An 18,655-nucleotide genomic window follows, 5' to 3' on the forward strand; every position below is an offset into this window, starting at 1 on the left:
GTGTGCCTCACTGGGAAGGACTGAGGCAAAGAAGGCACTGAGTACCTCAGCCTGATCCTGATCCTTGCTCGCTGCGTTCCCCCCTGCGTCCAACAGGAGATGGAGATTCCCCTTCCCTTTCTTCCCTTCCCCTTCCCCTTCCCCTTCCCCTTCCCTTTCCCTTCCTTCCCTTCCCTTTCCTCCCTCCCTTCCCCCCTTCCTCCCTTCTTCCTTTCTCTCTCTCTCTCTTTCCTGTCTTTCTTCCCTTTCTTTGCCCTTCTTTCTTCTCTTTTTCACTTTCTTCCCTTCCTTTCCCTGCTTCCTTTCAGCCTAGCTCTCACCGTGTTGCCCAGATCCCGGTGCTCCTTTTCCCATATCTCCACGTTCTGCCCGGATCCCAGCGTTCCACTGCGTCTCCCTGCGGATCTCCCACCCCACAGCCCCACTCCCTCCGGGCCGCCATCCCCGGAGCTCCGCCCTTCCCCTCCCCCAGCTCCGCAGGAGATCCCTGAGAGCTCTCCGTTCCCCCCCACTCATCTTCGCCCCCCGCCGTCCCTCCAGCCCCACTCCGGCTTCAGGCCGTGCGTGCAGGCCGCGTTGCCGTGGCGACGGCGCATGCGCGACGGCGTCGCCGGAGCGACGGCGCCTCAGCGCGCCTGCGCCGCTCCGTTGCCGCGGCGCCTGCGCCGTCCCCGCCGAGTGACGTCATCAGCCCCGCGACCCGAGCGGGAGGCGGCCGTGCGGAAGTGGTGCGGGGCACCGCGGGGCTCCGAGCGCCGCCTCGGCTTCGACGGGTGGGCGTTCGGGGGGGCACCGGGGCGGGGGCCGGGGTGAAGGGGGTTGGGGGCCGCGTGCCGCTCCGCGTTGGCCCCGTGGGGTCTCTGTGCCGCTCGGGGCTTCCGCTCGGCGGGGGCGGCTGCCCTGTGTCTCCCCGCCTCCCCCACCCCGTGTGTTTCACTGCCCTCCTCCCCTCCCCCTGCCGCTGGTCGCCCACAACCCCCCCGTCCCTCCGTGTGACCCCCGGGGTTGCACCTCCGCCCCCCCGTTTACTCCCCTTCCAGTTCCCCCGTTCTGATCACTGTAGTCCTCTTCTACCCCTCCCCTCTGTGCCTCCCCCATTCTGACCCCCAGGGTCCACCTGTCTGCACCTTCCCCCCCCGATCCCTCCCCAGCCCCCCGTTCTAAATCCCTCGTGTCCCCCCACCCCCTCACGAGTCTCCCCATTCTGTCCCCGAGAGTTCCCCCACTTTCCCAGTCCCCTCTATCTGACCCCCAGAATCCCCTCTCCTCCCCCAGGTACTCCCACTCCAATTCCCCCATTCTGATCCACAGAGCCTCCGATTATTCCCCTATTCCCCTCTCTTTGACCCCCAGGGTCCCATGTCCTCCCTTCTCCCCCCACCTCCTGGCCCCTTTTTCTGACCTTAGAGCCCCCTGTACCCCCCCCGTGTACTCCTCCCTGACCCCTGGAGTCTGTTTCCCCCACTTGGACCTCCATTCCCCCCAACCGGACTCCTTTTCTGTCCAGTAGAAGCCCCCGCAACCCCTGGCTCTCTCCTCCCACCCCTCCCTCCGGCCTCAGATGCACTTCCTGCCTTGTAGAGGCTCTGTTCACCCCTTTCCCTTCCACAGCCCACTAAATTCCCCTCCAACTCTTTTTCAACCCCATAGGCAAGCCACTCTCCTCTTCTCCCCCCAGTACTCCCCTGAGGTCTACCCCAGACTCCCCTTCCAACCCGTAGAAGCCCCCCACAACCACCCAGATTTCCCCTGCCACCCTCTCTCCACTCCTATACCCCCTTTCCTCCCAGTAGAGACCCCACTCACCTTTTTTTTCCCCCTCACAATCCCCTGTCCACTCCCAGACCCCCCTTTCTGCCCTACAAAAGCCCCCTTTTCCCCTTTCAACCCCTCAAGTTCCCCTCCAAAATATTCCCCACCACAGTGTACCCCTCCACCCCCAGATCCCCTTTCCACTCACAGAAGCCTTTCTCCCCTTTTCCCCCTCAAAATCCCCTCTCTCTACCCTCAGGCCCCCTTTCCACATCACAGGGCTTCGGGCTCACTACAATTCCCCAGTTTCCCTGTTCCACCCTTTCTCCAACTCCAGACCCTGTTTCCACCTGATAGAAGCCCCACTCACACCTTTCCCCCCATAGATCCCAGAGATGTCCCAGAGGGGTACTCTATGTCAATCTCATACTGTGTCAATTTTGTTGTATTTTTTCCCCGCTTCCTTTCAGAAATGGATGGTTCTCGCCAATCCCCCGTGCTAGGCACCAAGGAAACAACTCTCCCCAGGGCCACCAGGTGACACCAGGACAACCACTGGCGGTGCCAGCACTGGGACAACCACCTGTCCCCAAAGTTCTCACTGTCACTGTGACCGTGGAACCCGGGGCCGTACCAACGTACCTCGAGAGCCCCATCAGCATCCTGCAGCTCCTGGAGCCGGGTGACGCTGTCACCCTGGCTGTCCAAGACTGTCCCCAGCTGTCTCCCCTGCCATGGTGGCACAACTGCAGCGCGGTGACATCCTCATCGAAGAGGTGGCGAGGAGGGGTTCAGGGAGGGGGGCTGGGGACAGTTGGGGGACACGTGGGCTGTGACATGGGGTTGGTGGTGTCACCTTCACTGGATGGCACTGGGTGTCACTGAGTGTCACTGTCTTCAGGGGACACCGTGACACAGGGTGACCTCGATGTGGAACAGCCGTGACGCTGTTCCACATCAAAATACAACAGAATACAACAAAATATAAGAAAATTGACGTATTTATTTTAATGGGAACAGACATTTTTGGGGGCAATCTCACGGGGACAGAGCAGCCCGAGAACATGTCACTATGTGAGGTTGTCCTGAAAATCCCCATTCGAGAACTCTGGAGCACAGCAGGAACCACTAGGGACACTCTGGTCACCCCGACACCCGTCTGGGACATCTCCAGACCCTTCTGGATGAGTCCAGGAGCCCCAGACACCTCAAGACATCTCTGGGACATCTCCAGAGCCTTTCAGAAGACTACAGATCCTTGCAGAAGAATACAGGACCCTCTGAACCCACTTGAGGACTCCGTGGACCCCACAGGCTCATTCCGGGACATCTGCAGGCCCTTCTGGATGAATCCGAGGACTCCCTGGATCAACGTGAGGATCCCCTGGACCCTCCAAGTTCTCTCTGGGAATCCCCAGACCCTTCTGGATGAATCCAGGACCACTCAGCCCCACATGACGATTCTCTGGACCCTACCAGACTCTACTGGTGGGACATCTCCAGATCATCCCAGTGGCTCCTGGGAACTCCTGGGCCCATCCTCGGAGCTTCCAGGTCCTTCAAGGGATCCCTGGGACTATCCTGGACACCCCCTGGGCACCCTCAAGACCCTACCTGGACATCTGCAGACCCTTCTGGATGAATCCAAGGACTCCCTGGACCTACCTGGGCCCCCCCCCGCACGCCCCAAACCCCTCCAGGACATCTCCAGATTCTTCTCCATGACTCCAGGGGTGGATAGGGGAGGTCGTGGGAGGGAGAAAGGGGTTAGTGAAGCTTCTAGAGGTGGAAAGAAAATCCGGGGGTGGATAGGGGGGTTGTGGGGAATCCACGGGGGGAGAGGTGTGAGCGGGGCTTCTGTGAGGTGGAAACGGGGTCTGGAGCTGGAGAAAGGGTGGAACAGGGAAACTGGGGGATTGTGGCGTGCACCGTCTGCACGTGCTCTGCAGCATGCCTAGTGCAAGCAGGGAGCAGCAGCGCGGCGGTGGCAGCATGGCACGGGAACCTGCTGTGCTGCAGCGCGAGCCTCCGGTCCTGCTGCTGGGCAGCGCCGGGCGCAGCCTGGCTCCCTGCTCTCCGCACCTCCCTGCAGGGACCGACGGCCGTGCCCGGGATCTGCCCGAGCCTCTTCTGCAGGCTGAGCCGCCCCAGCTCTCCCAGAATCCCGCCCCAACATTTCCCACGCGGTGCTGAGGAGGGCAGGGGACGCGGGGGGAGGAACGGGGCTGGTGGTCGCAGCCCTACGACGCGGCCGTTTGCGCCGCCCCGTCCTTCCCCAGCGGCGGGCACTGGACGCGGTGGGTTCCTGGAGCTGCAGAAACGACCGCGGGCAGAGACGTAGCAAAACGAACGCTGAACGTTTAATCGTTGAACACGCAGAGCAACCCACAGAGAAATGACCGCATTCCCAGCCGGCTCCCATCCGAACGATCGTTCCCCCCTCACAGCTTCCCTCCTCGGGGCCAACACGAAGCGGCTCCACGTCGGCTTCGCGCAGCTCCGGGAGCTCCGCGCGGGGACAGACGGACAGACGGAAAGCGGCGCTTGGAGACGGCAGCTGCGGGGCAGCAGCGCAGCACGGCGCCGCCGACGATCGGAGCCGAGCGAGAAGCGAAGGCGCCCGCCGGACTCCGTGCCGGGCTCGAACGCGAGTCGATCCGTGGGATCGCTCCCTCTCTTTCGGGGCCGCCCGGCTCAGCCGGGAGCCGCTCCCGGGCACCGGGCGGGTCCCGCCGCTCGCGGTCAGCCGCCGCTTCTCGCAGCCCGGCAGCGCCTCGCCGCCACGACGGAGGACGGCGCGGTTCCCCCTCCGAGATCGGCTGCGTTCCGACGGGGGACGGACGGGGGCGGCGGCGGTGCCCGCGGCCGCGGCCGCCGTTGGCGGAGAGCCCGCGCTCGGCCCCGCCTCCTCCGCTCTGCCATTGGTCGGTGTGCCGAGCGGGGCGGGCGCATCGCGCGGGGTCCTTTCCTCCCGCGGTCGCGCCGTCATTGCGTCATCAGCGCGCGCGCCCCGGACGGCCCCGGCCCGGCTGCCCGCGGCGATGCCTGCGGTCGTCGTGGCGCCGGAACTCGGCGCGGCTTCTCTGGAAAAAGGATTTTTGCAGATCAGCTCTCTGGGCGCGCTGCTCCCTCCTGGTTCAGCCCACAGGGTTCCGCCCGTGCAGTGGTTGTTCCCGTGCCTGTTTTCCGAAGCCCCGGCTCCGTGGAGCTGAGCGCTGTTTTGCCGTTGATCTTCGTTGGAGCAGAGATGGATCGTAGGAGGCAGTGCGATCCCACAGAGATGCACCGAGCAGGAGGCAGCAGAAACCTGTTTGTGAGCGGCCGTTTTGAGCCAAACGCGGCGCGGCGCGGTGCGCTGTGGAAGCGCAGGATGGCTGACGTGGGAAGGGACCTCTGGGTCCGCCTGGTCCAGCCCTGCTCCAACAGGGCCACCAGAACTGGTGCCCGGGACACATCCAGCTGGGTTTGGAGATCTCCAGGAGGAGACGCCGCAACCTCTCTGGTCCCTGTGCCAGTGCTGCAGCGCTTACAGTGCAGGAGTGCTCCTGATGTGTGGTGGCAACCTCTGGTCCTGGCGCTGGGCTCCGCTGGATGCAGCCTGGCTCCGTCCTCTGTGCCCCTCCCTGCAGGGATTGGTGGCCGTGGGTGGGATCCCCTGAGCTGCCCTTCTCCAGGCTGAGCAGCCCCTCTCTCTCGGCCTCTTGTGGTAGAAGAGGTGCTCCAGTCCCTTCACCACCTTGGTAGCCCTCCGCTGGACTCTTTCCAGTATGTCCAGCTGTCTCTTGTACTGGGAGCCCAGACCTGGACGCTGTTCTCCAGGTGCAGCCTCACCAGCGTCGAGCAGAGCAAAAGCAATGGTGCAGAATAACGGTCCTTACCTGCTACAAGTCAGGACTAGGGCTATGATGGGAGCACGCTGCTTTATGACTGACATGGAGAACTGCTAGCAAGAGGGCCTGGTGGGCCTGAACACAGATGGCAGGTGGTCCAGCTTTTGTTTCACTGGAAACCAGATAACTCCATTGGCAGCAATGTGGAGAAATGTTCTCCGTGTAGTTGTGTCCCTGTGGCTTCTTTCTGATGTGCTTGGAAAGTCCCACTAGAATAGGCTGCTGCGTGAGACAGAAGCCTGATACATATCACTTGTGTGGGTGGAGTTTTATTATCTCTGTGTTCATCTTTTATGTTTGTTTTTTTTCATTTCAACTCTATGTGTGCATCGGGGCAAGCCTTCCTTTGCTAAATCCTTTTCTTGTGGCCTTAGGCAACAATCAAGGGGGTCTCAGGTTTTAGTGCTGAGCAAGAAGCGCAGGCTCTCAGGAAGGCCATGAAGGGCTTTGGTAAGTCGATCTCCCTCCCTCCTCGGGTCAGCTTTTATTTTTTCCCCAGCACTGGGAATGGCTGCTCTGGTGGTTTGTTAGAGGGAAGCGTAGCTGCTTGCATTGCTCTGCTGCACAGCTGCCCTAAAGATGTTTGGAAAGTGGAAACAGAACTGCCCTTCATGTCCCGAAATGCAGCTGCCCTGGAGGTGTGGGTCCTGGCAGCTTTGTGTGCATAGCTGTAGTCCTGGGGCTGTGGAGAGCTGGCTGTGTAGGGGACTGGAGGTGGCACAAGAGCAGAGGGCACTTGTGATTCTTGTGCGAGCAGCCTGACTAGCTTCCATTTGTTTCTTGCAGGCACGGATGAAGATGCCATCATCGACGTCTTGACCAAACTAAACGTTTCCCAACATCAGTGAGTTCTGGTCACCTCTAAGAGCACCAGTGGCAGGGTAGGTGGTCTGCAGAGATGTGTGAACGTGGCTGTGTCACTTGGGTGAAAAGCAAAAAAAACGACCCAATCTCCCTAAGAGAAAGGTCAGCAGAGACTTTACCTGACCAAGGTTGTTTTGTTCTTGTTCAGTTCAGAGCAGTTGTTGATGCAAGGAGGGTTGGAGCCTGAAGAGGAGTGGTGAACAGCTCAGTTCCTTCTGTCCTCGAAGGCCGTACCTTCTGCCAACTCCTTTCTCCTCTCTTGGCCTTCTAGGATTTGATTGATGACTTGAAGTGACTTGAAGCTGAGTGGGAGTTTTGAGAGAGTGATCACTGGGATGATGACTGCCACCACCATGTATGACGTGCACACACTAAGGAGGGCTGTGAAGGTTTGGAAGTCTTCCTTTCGTATTGCTTAAGTTCTGGCCAAGGACTTACTGCTTTGTTATGTATGTCTTCTTATTTATTGTTAACCTAAATTATTATTAAAGAAACCTGGTTGCACGTCACGAGCAGTTGCTGGTATCTTAAATCTTGCCTTGGTGATTCCTAGGGAGCAGGAACAGATGAAAGTTGCCTGATTGAAACTGTGGCTTCTCACACCGATGAAGAGATTCGTCACATGGATGAGAACCACAAGCTTCGTAAGTAGAGCAAAAGGCCAGGCCTTGTCCTGCTGTCTGACAGTCAGTTTGTGTGTGTGCAGGCAGACGTGAAGAGGAAGGAGTCTGGGGAGCTTTTAGGTGTGACACACTGGCCGACCTGGGTGTTGCTGTTTGTCCAGAGAGAAGCTAGACTAGAATTTCACCAGCAACTGAGCTGGTGTAAATAGAACGGGGAGGAGCGTTCTGTCTGTCAGGGGGATGTGTGGCTCTCTTGCCCGTTTCTTACTGTCTGTGCTTCTTAATTGGAGGCTGTAGCACTAATGATGATGGCTGGAGTGCTGCAGTGATGCTGAGAGCCCTGGGCCCAGTTCTGTACTTAGCAGGTTATGGCTGGTAAATGCTGTGGGCAGCACCCAGGTGGTGGCCCTGCTCCTAATGGGTGCTGTGTGTGTGTTCTTGCTGGAATCTGGCTGCTCCCTTGAGGATGACATCGTATCTGACACATCTTCCATGTTTCGAAGGGTCCTCGTGTCCCTTGCAGCGCTGAGCCACGCTGAGGGGAGGAGGGGGTGAATCTTCAGAGCTGTGGGCACAGCTCTGCACTCAGTGGTGAGGAGCTCCAGGCTGGCTTTTTCTCTCCCTGTGTGTCCCATGGCCTGCTCCTCAAACCCAGCTTCTGCAGGGAGGAGACTCTGACTCTGGGTGTGCATGAGTGCTGTGGGCCCTTTTTTAAACATCCCAGTAAAGTGGGTTGCTGCTTGTTTCAGAAGGAAGCCCGAAGCACACCTGAGCTGTGTTTCACTGTGTTTGTAAGCTAGTGTTCCCTTTGGTGCACTCCATTATCCATCTCCAGCAGCTGTTCCTGAATGGGGAGTTCTCAGGAGTTGTTTCCAGTAGATGCTCTGGTGAACTGAGTCTTCTATCCTTGTGTCTTTGCAGGCAAACAGAGATGGGGGAGTGATGCCTTTGCTCAGCAGGATGCTCAGGTGTGTAAGTAACATGAAGTAATGTGCTTCCCAATCTATTCTTGTGCATGTGATGCGTGGTGAAGAGAAGCCAACCTGTGAAATGGGCATAATGGTTCTAGTCTTGTTTGCAAGTCTCTAATGAGAGGTCTCTAGACAGGCTGGTTACTTGGCAGGGGCAATGACATTTTGGTTGTGGGTTGCCGTGCCTGGTTGGTGCTTGTTGGAAAATATCCCTGATGTAGACAAGTACGGGCCAGCAGTGCTCTAGCTCCAAGGAATTAAAGATCTCCTGTACACCCAGTCTTCTCCATGAGCCTTACTTTGTCATCCATGTCTGTAAGTGCCTATAGGAAGTGGGGGAGAAGAAATGGGGAACAGATGAGGTGCAGTTTATGTCCATCCTCTGTACACGGAACAGGGATCACCTGCTGAGAGGTAGGACCCCTGCACAGTGTCCTGGGTTTTTCTTTCCTTCCTTGTTTGTGTGGGATGCTTTTGTAGGAGCTCCATAGCTGTTCAGGAGATGGGAACTCTTCTGAGGCAGCAGGTGTCCTAGAGAGAGCCCCATTGCATCCATTGCATTTGGGCTGTGTTATTCCCTCCTGAGACTGAAAGGGGCTTCAGAAACCTAAGTACAACTGGCTGTTGCTCCAGCATGGAAGGCAGAGATCATGAAGTGATCTCCACGTCCTTGTAAAGCTCCAACTTGTCAACCTGCTGTCTGAGTGTGGAGCACGACCAGCCGTGCTGCGCTTTGTGTGTACGTTGCCTGTAGGGCTGGAGGTGGGGAAGCTGCCCAGTGACTGCAGAAGGAACTTGAGCTGCACTGTGCCTGGTTACAGGTCAGCCTCATAGTCTTGGTCTGTTTGCCCTGACTGGTGGGAGTGTAAACCATCAGGTGTGTGTGTCAAGCCTTTGCTCTCAGTTAATTGCTGTCATGGAATGGTACCTATGAAAGAATGACTTGTCCATAATGCACATCTCATCAGCTCTGCCTGATGTCTCATGCTGAGCTGCCTTGTGCTGGGGTCACGTACCAAATGTGCCAGCACCTCCTGCTGGGACTCCTGGATAGCACTGCCGTTAGAAACTCTGCTGGTGCTGCCTTCATGATGTGAAATTCTCTACCAGCCTCTGAGATACAACTTCCTCCCAAGCCCTGCGCTCCTGTCTGCTAAGCTGTGCGTTCTTATCACTACAGGACGTGGTTCCTGTTTGCTTTTGCAGGTGTTTGTAACTGTTGGTGATGTTGGAAATGTCCAAATAATTTTCCAGGACGGTATCTCTGATAAAGCAGATTTTAGTTGCAGTTGCCATGTTGGGCCTCCTGCAAGCAGGAGCGCACAGAAAACAGTGCTCCACCTTTTATCCCCTGTTGCCCAACGCTGATCTCTTTCTGCCCTGGTTCCTCACTGGCTGAGTACTGCAGGTTCACACTCTTTCGGGACGCTTCACTGATCACACAAATACCAAGCAAACACAAATCCTTGCCATCCAAACACAAATATCTTAATTGGTGAATTGCCTTCTAACCATGGCTTTCTTAACAAACATCCGATCATCACTTTCGGATGCCTGCTTTACAACATAAACATAAACCTAACCTCTTAATTGTTTAATTACCCCCCTGGCATTTGTGCCCTTTACACTGGGTCATTGTTCTGCTCACCCGTCTGTCCTTGCATAGAGATGAGCTTGGAGGGAGGATAGAGGGGAGTATCCTGGAGTCTGCCTGTGGCATCCTGACATTGCCACAGAGTGGGACAGTTCTGCTTTGTGTAAAGGCCCTGGCTCCTGGAAAGCTTGTTAAATGTATTTCACGTTTGCTGGCTTACCAGTCGTACAATATGTTTTCCAGATCAGAATACTATACCTACATTGTTTAAAAGATTTAAGACCTATTGCAACTTTGTAAGAAAGAATTTGTGGCATAGCTCAGTAATTACGTTTCTAAAAGATGTTACTAATATGTACATGATATTTCTGCTTTTCACACCAGCTACTCCTAAAGACAAGCTACAGAACACAAACGCGTTATGTTCCACTTCTTTAACTCAACTGTCCATCTCAATATCCAGTGCAGAAACAACATGTCTCTCCCACAGCGAATAACACTGTGAAGGCATCACAGAGCGCCTGCTTGTCTCCGCAGTGCTCAGGGGCTTTTCTGAGCTGCAGGCCCCGCACTGCAGCCCCACGGCACAGCCTCACAGCTGGTGACGGACTGAAGCTGGAGAATCCTGGCAGCAGAGGACGCTCCTGCCCCACAGAAGGGCCGGCAGCTCCAGCGCAGCTCCAGCGCCCTCAGTGCTGGAGAGGAGGCTGAGGTGCCTCCAAGCGATGGATGGGGTCCATCCAACCTTCCACCTCGTGTGGTTCACCGTGCAAGGCCAGCAGGAAGAAAGGTGGGCACGGGTAACACTGCATCCAAAGGGACTGCAGAGCTCTCGGGCTGGGAGTCCAGGGTGTGGGGGCCCAGGGGTGCTGTGGGACAGGGGTGAAAGGAGGTGGTGCGTGCCAGTCCTTGGCTGCAGGACTGGTGCTGGTGGCAGGGCCTTGGGTTCTGTGTCTGCAGCACCTATTTGCGGATTGGTGTCTGCTTGGAAGGGATGGGACCCACCTCCCTAAGGGAGGCGAGGATATTTTTGTCAGTAGGATGGCAGCTTCACAAGGGAGGCTTTCAACTAAGAATGGGGAGGGCTGCTGAGCAAAGGGATGGGGTGATGCAAGGGAGAGGGACCAGAAAATGAGCACTTGCAGGAGAGCAAGAAAATGCCTGAAGGCACCATTCTGGGGAGATCCCCAAAGCTCCAGAGGAGGTTCTGGTGGGTAACAGGGGGAGGCTGCTGGGACAGAGGAACAGATGGACAGAGGGACCAATGGAGGAGGGATGGATGGAAAAACGGATTGAAGGATCACTGGATGGATGGAACGATTGTTGGATGAAAGGATGGATGCAAATACAGGTGGATGGAGGGATCAACAGGAAAATATGATTTCTGCCTCAACGAGCAGCGTGCCCCCAGGCCCCACTCCCTCCATGGGGACCAGTGGGGGTGGCCCCGGGGGTACAGGACCCACGTCCCATTGTTTGGAGCCACTCCCTTGGCTGCTAAAGAACCCGGAACCTGTAAGAGGAGTTACACTGTAAAAGGAGGTCTCTTCCCAGGCTAAAACACCTCCCGTGTACATTGAGATAAAGCAAATTAGTAACCGACTCATCTTTTCTTTATGAGTTTAACTTCCAGCCCTGCACTTTCCTTGACAGCACAAGTAGTTCCCAGGCATCCTGGAGTAACCTCCTGCAACAACACTTCAGTTACCTCCTGTGCCTTATTAGTTCTACAAGGGAATGCCTGCAGCCACCCTAAGAAGCTACCAGTACCAACACACAGCAATACCCCCCTTTTCTTGGGAGTTCCGAGAAATCAATTTGCCATTGTTGCCCCAGAAGGCTCCCTTTCCCAGTAGCCCCACTTGTGCCCTGTTCCTGGTACTAGGATTGTCCTTTGTAGTGTCTGTTCCCCGAGTACGTTTTATCACCTTCCTTGGAACCCACTCCCATAAGATACTGAAGGGCATAACAGTGTGTCCATCTGGGCGCGCACCCCTCTGTCAGCTTGCTCTCTTCCCTCCTAAATCATTAATTAGATTCCTGTCCTCTCTGGAATATTTTACAGGTTCCGCCTCAGGTTCAGAGATGTTAAGTTTGCCATCTGGAATTAAAGCCTTTGCCAACTGCCTGTTCTGTCACCTGGTCCACCGTCTTATTTCCAGTTTCCTGCCCAGAGCCTTGTCTTGAGTAAGATTACTTTTAGTAGAGCAAAAGCTTTGAATCACCTTTAAAATACAGAGAAACAAATAATACTGTACTATTTTTTGTTTTATTTTCATATTGTTATTATCAGGTAAAGAGGCAGACAAGTCACATCTCAGAAACGACTTGATTTCAGTGGCCTTAAACGGTCCCTCTGTGATGGTTATTTTCTTACTGACTCGCTGTCAAACACAGCCAGTGGATCTCTGCAGCTTAGAGTTCCTAGCTAAAATGAATTGCATAAATGCAGATTACAAATATTCTTATCTCAGCACACTTTTGAGATGCAATTGGAATGCTCCAAGACCTTCAGTCTACTGTTTTAATCTGACCCAGCTGGAAAACTTCACTATAGTTAGTTTCCTTGATTCCTGTGCAATTTTATTTCAGAACTGAAGCTTGATTTAAACAATTTTTTGCAAAGTCTGAAATGAAAGTTGCATTTCTGCTTATATATAGCTGCTTTGATCCACGGTGAATGAAGTCATAAAACAGAGTATAAGGGGAGTTTCTAAACTGCCTGTTGTTGAGTTCATTGTTGAAGGCAACAGGAGAGCCCAGAATGTGGCTTTTGAGAGTAGATTTGCCTCTGCCTCTTACTGAGTTTTGTATTGCATTTTTCTGTGTGTGCAATTCTTTTGACTCAGAAATACAAGTTATAATGAAGGTGAGGTACTTCACAGCACATTAGAGATTTTCAACAAAAATGCATTTGGAAAACACATTATAAACCTAAATGCTGCAGAAGGACATTGATTAGGATTCTATTTAAGGGCAATAGATTCTATTGTTGCACACAGCCAGAAAATGCTCCTTCTACATTTCATTGATCACCATGTCAGCGCCTCTAGGGATCAGCCCGTCGGTTCATTGCAATAGCAGTACACTGACAAAGTGCTGCTGTAATCCTGGAAACCACGGAATGCTCATGGATTTTGTCAGCCAATTTACAGCCTGGTTTCAGCATTGCTGAATAGGCATTTGTTCTCCAGCAGAACATTTCAGAATCTACAGAACATTGCAAATAACTGCAGTGGAACAGGGAGGAATGGTGAAAACAGATTTCTGCTTAGAATGCTTTCCAATTTAGTAACTAATGCATTTTTACTTTCATAGAATTATCATGAGCTCTAGATATGCAGTTACATTTGAAAATGCTAAACGAGATAGCAAAACTGAATCATAAACACAGGAAACAGATTCTGTATTCAGTTTCCTGCTTTTCTGTCCTGCTAGCATGTTTGTTGTGCTTTCTACCATTTCAGAACCACAGGAGCTAAAACAGTCTGAACAACAAGAGTCCAAATCCTTGTCTTTGGAAGGCCCACCCAGTTACCCAACCCCCAAGCAAAGAAAAAGAAGAATCAAGTCCTCAGTCACCACACATACTCAAGTCAGTCAGCTCTGACATAAAAGCTACCTTTTTCATGCACCTCCACATATGCGTGGGAGAAAAGCGTTCTGGGCATTCAGCAAATGGCTTCCTTCCTTCTGATCACTCAGGCTTTCTGGTGAGAAACTTGATAATGGTTTAAACCAAGCCATTCAGCAAACTCACAGTCCATTGCACACAGTCCTCTTCTGTTGCTGTGGCATCCACAAATGCAGTAAGGTTCCACCCTGGATGGAGGCGCCCAAGTCTCAGGCTCACGAGTTGACCAGCTCTCACAGCTCACTGGGCTGTTCTCACAGCCCTGGCTAACACTGTCCAGGTTAACTGAGTCTTTCCTCCCCGGATTGGGGTTCTCCTCTTCAAAGAGAAATGATGTTAGGTTTCATTTGGTCAAAGCAGGCAAAAATCAATTTGAAAAAAGGCACCTTTCAAATCCAGAAGGTCAACTCCACCTACTCATTCATAAGTTGGTTAATTAAGTGTATGGATTTGCCACAGCTGGGAGCATACCTTCAACCGTTCTATTACTTGCCCTCAAGTCTTACATACCAAAGTACAGCTCTTGCCATCCAGTTTTTCATCATCAAGATTGGGGTGCTGTATTTGGATTCACATTCAATTAGTAATCCAAACTCCAGAAGTTATTTATGATTTCTATCCTTCTCCAGTCTCATATCCTCAAAGGGCACTGCTTTACAGTGGCTGGGCTGGCTCCTGCCTTTAACTTCACTTCCTTTGGGGCTGCATTTTGGCTCTGCCAGGCATCCCTGATAGCCACACTCCTAACTAATTTAGGATTTAAGATCTCAGTAACTTCTGGGGGTACAGCCTTGTTTTTCCCAGTTTGTGCTAAAGCCAGAGGAGGAGGAGATGGTGGGGAGGGAATGGGGGAGATGGGCGATGGGGAGATGGAAGGGTTGGAGGGGGGGGATATAGGGGTTGGAGGTGGGAGGATGGGGGGGAGGAGAGTGGGATGGAGAACAGAGGTGAAAGGATGGATGGAGAAGAGGATGGATGGAGAAGGTGGAAGGAGGGGTGGGCAGAAGTGAAAGGATGGATAAGGGGAGGGATGGAGAACAAGGAAGGAGGGAGGGACACGCACCAGGCCACGTGCTTGGCTCACGTGCTTGGACAGAGAAGGACCACGGCGGCGCTGGAAGCGATGGGCAGAGCCAGCACGGCGTCCCTGCTGCAAAGGGCACTTTTCCTCTCTCCTGCTTTGATTCTCACCAGGCTCTGCAGGGTTTCTTCCACGCCGTACCCGCTCAAAGTGTCATACAGAGCCAAAGTGGAAAACCTGCTTGCAAAACAAGTCTTGGCACAACCAAGATGAACTGCCAAGCTCAGCTCTCTCTACAGAACCAGTTATTTGTGACTACACCTACAACTATCAGCCCCCATCAGACTGGCAAAAGTGCTTCTTCCATCCCAGGATCACTCATCAGTCAGGGGCCTCAGGTAACTGCTACACAGTAAGGTTTCATATTTGCCTTCCCTGTATTTGTTGCAATACACTGTTTTTAATTATTAAGCTCATTCCTTTCTTCACTGCATGCTTTTTTCATAATTTTTTTTAACAACCCCTCCCACCCAATACCCTTCCAAGCCCCAACTTAACTTTCCTGCTATTCACTGTCTTCTTGATTCTCTTGGCTTTTGCTGCTACTCTTGCCTTGCTTTCCTTTGCAGTGCCATGCACTGCTCTCTCTCTATTTGTTGCCACCCATTCTTTTCTTAGGTGTTCTTCTTTACTTTTTACTTGACTTTCTTTTCTCCTCTTTACCTTTTGTCTCTTTTCTTTATTCAGATTTCCTTTTTGTCTTTTTTCATATGTTATTTTTCTTTTTTTCTTTTCTTTTTTTTCCCCTTTTTTTCTCATTTCCCCCCTTTTTTTTTCTTTTTTTAAATCATAGCTTTTTCTTTAACCCTCCCCTTTTCCTCTTCTCCCACCCCCTACCCTCCCCTTCCCCCTGCCTTAGCCTATCATTACCTTGCCTGCCCTTCACTTACCTTCTCCTCACTTCCTCCTCCTTGATGCTCTTGGCTTTTGCTGCTACCTTGATGCCCAATCTCAACACTTGCCTGCTCTGCTCGCTGCTCTGCCAAGTGGCTCTCAGCTCTGCTCACAGCTTCACGCCTACTGCCTCCCTTCTCTATTCCCTTCTCTATTCCCTTCTCGTGCCCTCCAGGCTTTTCCTCCCCTTGCTGAGCAAGGCCATGCCCAGTAGCTCCCCTTCGACCTCCTCTGCCCTTTGCCTTCCTCCACAGAGATGCTTGCTTGGCCAGCACTCCTGCCCGCCGCCTAGCCCACAGCCCTCATCTCTTGGGGAGACAGCAAGGTGGCCTGGAGCTACCCACACCTCCTGCCAGGCATGGCTTCTCAGCTTTGCTTCAAGCCCACAACCCAAAGGATTATAACTTACAATAGCAGGTTGAGAGCTGTCTGAGAGACTGTGAGAAAATAAATAGAAGCATTCATTTTCTATACATCAAATAAGTACAAAAATGATGAAGCTAAATGTTCCACAAATTATATTGACTGGTATTAATAAAGAGACATTCACTTCTGAAATACTCAACTACATTTCCATTCGTTGGTACTAGAGATCACGTCTGGACCACAACTGCCCTGGGGATCCTGAAAGGCACCTAAGATTTGTGCACTGTATTTCTGAACTCTCTTCAAGCACTCAGCGAAGCTGAGATGATGGACAGCTGGACTGAAAATGCTGCAGTATCGTACTGATACAAGAATTTCCTGCCTCTGTTTAAGCAGGAGCAGTTTTGAGCACAGAATTATTTCACTGTAACACTTAAATTAGATTACTTCTAAAGCTTTCTGTCAGACGTGGGTTTTAGAGAGGGTTTTTAAAATGAGAGTACAGTACCTGGCAAATCAACCTGTGCCCTATGACCATGGAATCTAACATGCAGGAGTCTGCCATCAGACACAAGTTCCTGAATCACGCAGCAAAATTCAGAAGCAGGGAAAAGCTCTTCATTCACAGTTAGCTTCTAAAAAGTTGTTACGTGCCTGTAACACCTGGGCACAGAACTGTACTTTTGTGCCTACTCACCATGAAATGCCTCCACTGCTGCTTCTGGTCAGCTTAAGGCCTCTTTGTTTAGAGGCTGAATCCAACGTGCTGGCTCTGTTTTACTGATGCAGAGCAGGTTCTGAAAGGCAACCAGAAACGTGAACAGAGGTTATGTTGGAAGCAAAAAAGCAGCAACAGAGCTTCCAGTGCACAGGCAAACCAAATGCACGCTTGGATTCCCTTTTTGCAAAAAGGGAAGCTAAGAATAGAAACTGACATTATTCCCAGTATTTATTTCCTTTTCCATGAAAATTGGAGCTAGGTAACTTGACAGATTCCTTGACCTATGTCTTCCATAGGTGTTTTTCTTTGGACGGTTTTTTGTTTCTCTGTTGTATTTTTCTTCCTTCCCTTCCCCTCCCTACAGACTCCCCTCCTGATATATCAGCAATCCAGAAAGGGCTTCAGGTGCTTATCTTTGATAGCTCGAGGATAAGTGAATTTGAAATTGTACAACTGGTTTCTAAAGAGCTGACCACACAGAGACACAAAGCTTTAAACACGGCTGTGAAAACCAACTCTGCCAACAAATATATGGATTTTTGAGTACTCAATAAAAATAAGTAAATCACAGAATGGTTGAGGTGGGAGACACCTCTGGATCCATGTGCTCAGCAGACTCAGGGCAAGGTTGCTGGGACCACGTCACGACTGCTTTTGGAGATCCCCATGGATCCACCCCACAACCTCTCCAGGCAACCTTTGCCACTGCTCTGACATCTGCACAGCACAGAAGTGCTTCCTGATGGTCAGACAGAACCGGTGTTCCAGGCTGTGCCTACTGCCTCTTGCCCTGGCGCTGGGCACCACCCAAATGAGCCTGTCTCTGACCTCTCTGAGTGCTCTCTTCAGGCCTCTATAGACATTGCACACTTAGGCATCCCAGCTCTCTCAGCCTTACCTCCTACAAGGGATGCTCCAGGACTTTCATCACCATGGTAGCCCTTTTGGAGCCTTTCTTGTACGTTCGAGTGTCAGAGGAGTCAGAATTGGACCAAGCACTCAGGTGCAGACTCACCAACACTGAGCATAGGGGAAGAATCACCTCCCATCACACGCTGGCAATATTCTGCCTAATGCAGCCAGGAAGCCATCAGCCTTCTTAGCGGCAAGGACACAGTGCTAGCTCATGTTCCCCTTGGTGTCCACCAGGAGCCCCAGGCTCTTTCCTGCAGAGCTGCTCTCCAGCCGAGTGCCACCAGCATACACTGGTGCCCGGGCTCGTTTCTCCCCAGATGCAGGACTCTGCACTTCTCAAGGAACTCCATGAGACTCTCTATAATGAAGTTACTCCGGGAGGGATCCTGTTTTAGCAGGGGCGTTGGACTAGGCGATCTCCAGAGGTTCTTTCCAGCCCCTACAGTTCCACGATTCCATGATCCTGTGTCAGCCACCTCACAGCCTGGTGAGTGCACTCTGGATGGCTGCATGGCCCTCTGGTCAGTCAGTCACTGCCCCCAGTTTTGTGCCAGCTGGCAATCTCCTGAGGGTTCGCTCTGCCCCGCTATCCAGATCCTTAGTGAAGATATTAGAACAGGACCCACTACCGACCTCTCAGGAACTCCTATCATTCCTGGCCTCCAGCAAGACTTGCATCACTGAAATCCTCTTAAGTACCCTTTTCTTCTTAAACATTCCCCTCCTATACTTTCTTAGAGATACATGATTTCATTTCCTTCATCAACATTTTAAACCCACTACCCATTTGTCAGGTCCCCATGCCTGGGGGTGCTCTTAGCAAAATGAGATTGTTTAGCTATTATTTAGCAGCTGAACATGAGCTGGATGACGGGGAACGTAACTCCTCTGTTACCTGCTGCTCTTGCAACAAGGAACAGTTATCAGACTGCAGAAACTGAGTGGTTTGAAATCAGAATTGATTCCACACTGTCATTTACTCCATTTTCAGCATCCGTTACCACGGAAACTTGTACAGAGAACAGTAGGGGGGAAGTCAGACTCCCTCATTTGTTCCCAACAGCTCTGGGCAAGAGAGATCGTGACAGTGCAGGTCCAACAGTACACAGTCCTTTCTACTTGGCTCCTTGTGTGAATTCACTCTCTTCAACAACAGCCACCAAGCAAAATAACACAACCAACAATTTCACCCAGGGGTTCCCAGACTCTTCAGGTTATTACCAACTCCAACGGCATAAAATCAAGAACAATAATAAATAAGAACACTCTTTAATTATGGCATTTTTAGGCAGAATCAGAAATACATTTACTTACTCACACAGTCATTACACAGCACTGAGCTGCCTGCTG

The 18,655-nt window shown here is 52.5% G+C and overlaps 1 long non-coding RNA gene across 1 annotated transcript; it reads left to right on the forward strand.

Annotated features, from left to right (window-relative positions):
- The first annotated feature begins 10,490 nt into the window (after positions 1-10,490).
- Positions 10,491-18,295, forward strand: LOC149912059 (uncharacterized). Its single transcript, XR_016462424.1, has 3 exons — positions 10,491-11,881; positions 13,162-14,747; positions 15,558-18,295. It is a non-coding gene; the product is annotated as an uncharacterized LOC149912059 (long non-coding RNA).
- The last annotated feature ends 360 nt before the right edge of the window (positions 18,296-18,655 follow it).

Source organism: Phasianus colchicus, unplaced genomic scaffold (assembly GCF_987193195.1).
Source record: "Phasianus colchicus unplaced genomic scaffold, bPhaCol1.hap1.1 HAP1_SCAFFOLD_44, whole genome shotgun sequence".
In the NCBI taxonomy this organism is placed as follows: Eukaryota; Metazoa; Chordata; class Aves; order Galliformes; family Phasianidae; genus Phasianus; species Phasianus colchicus.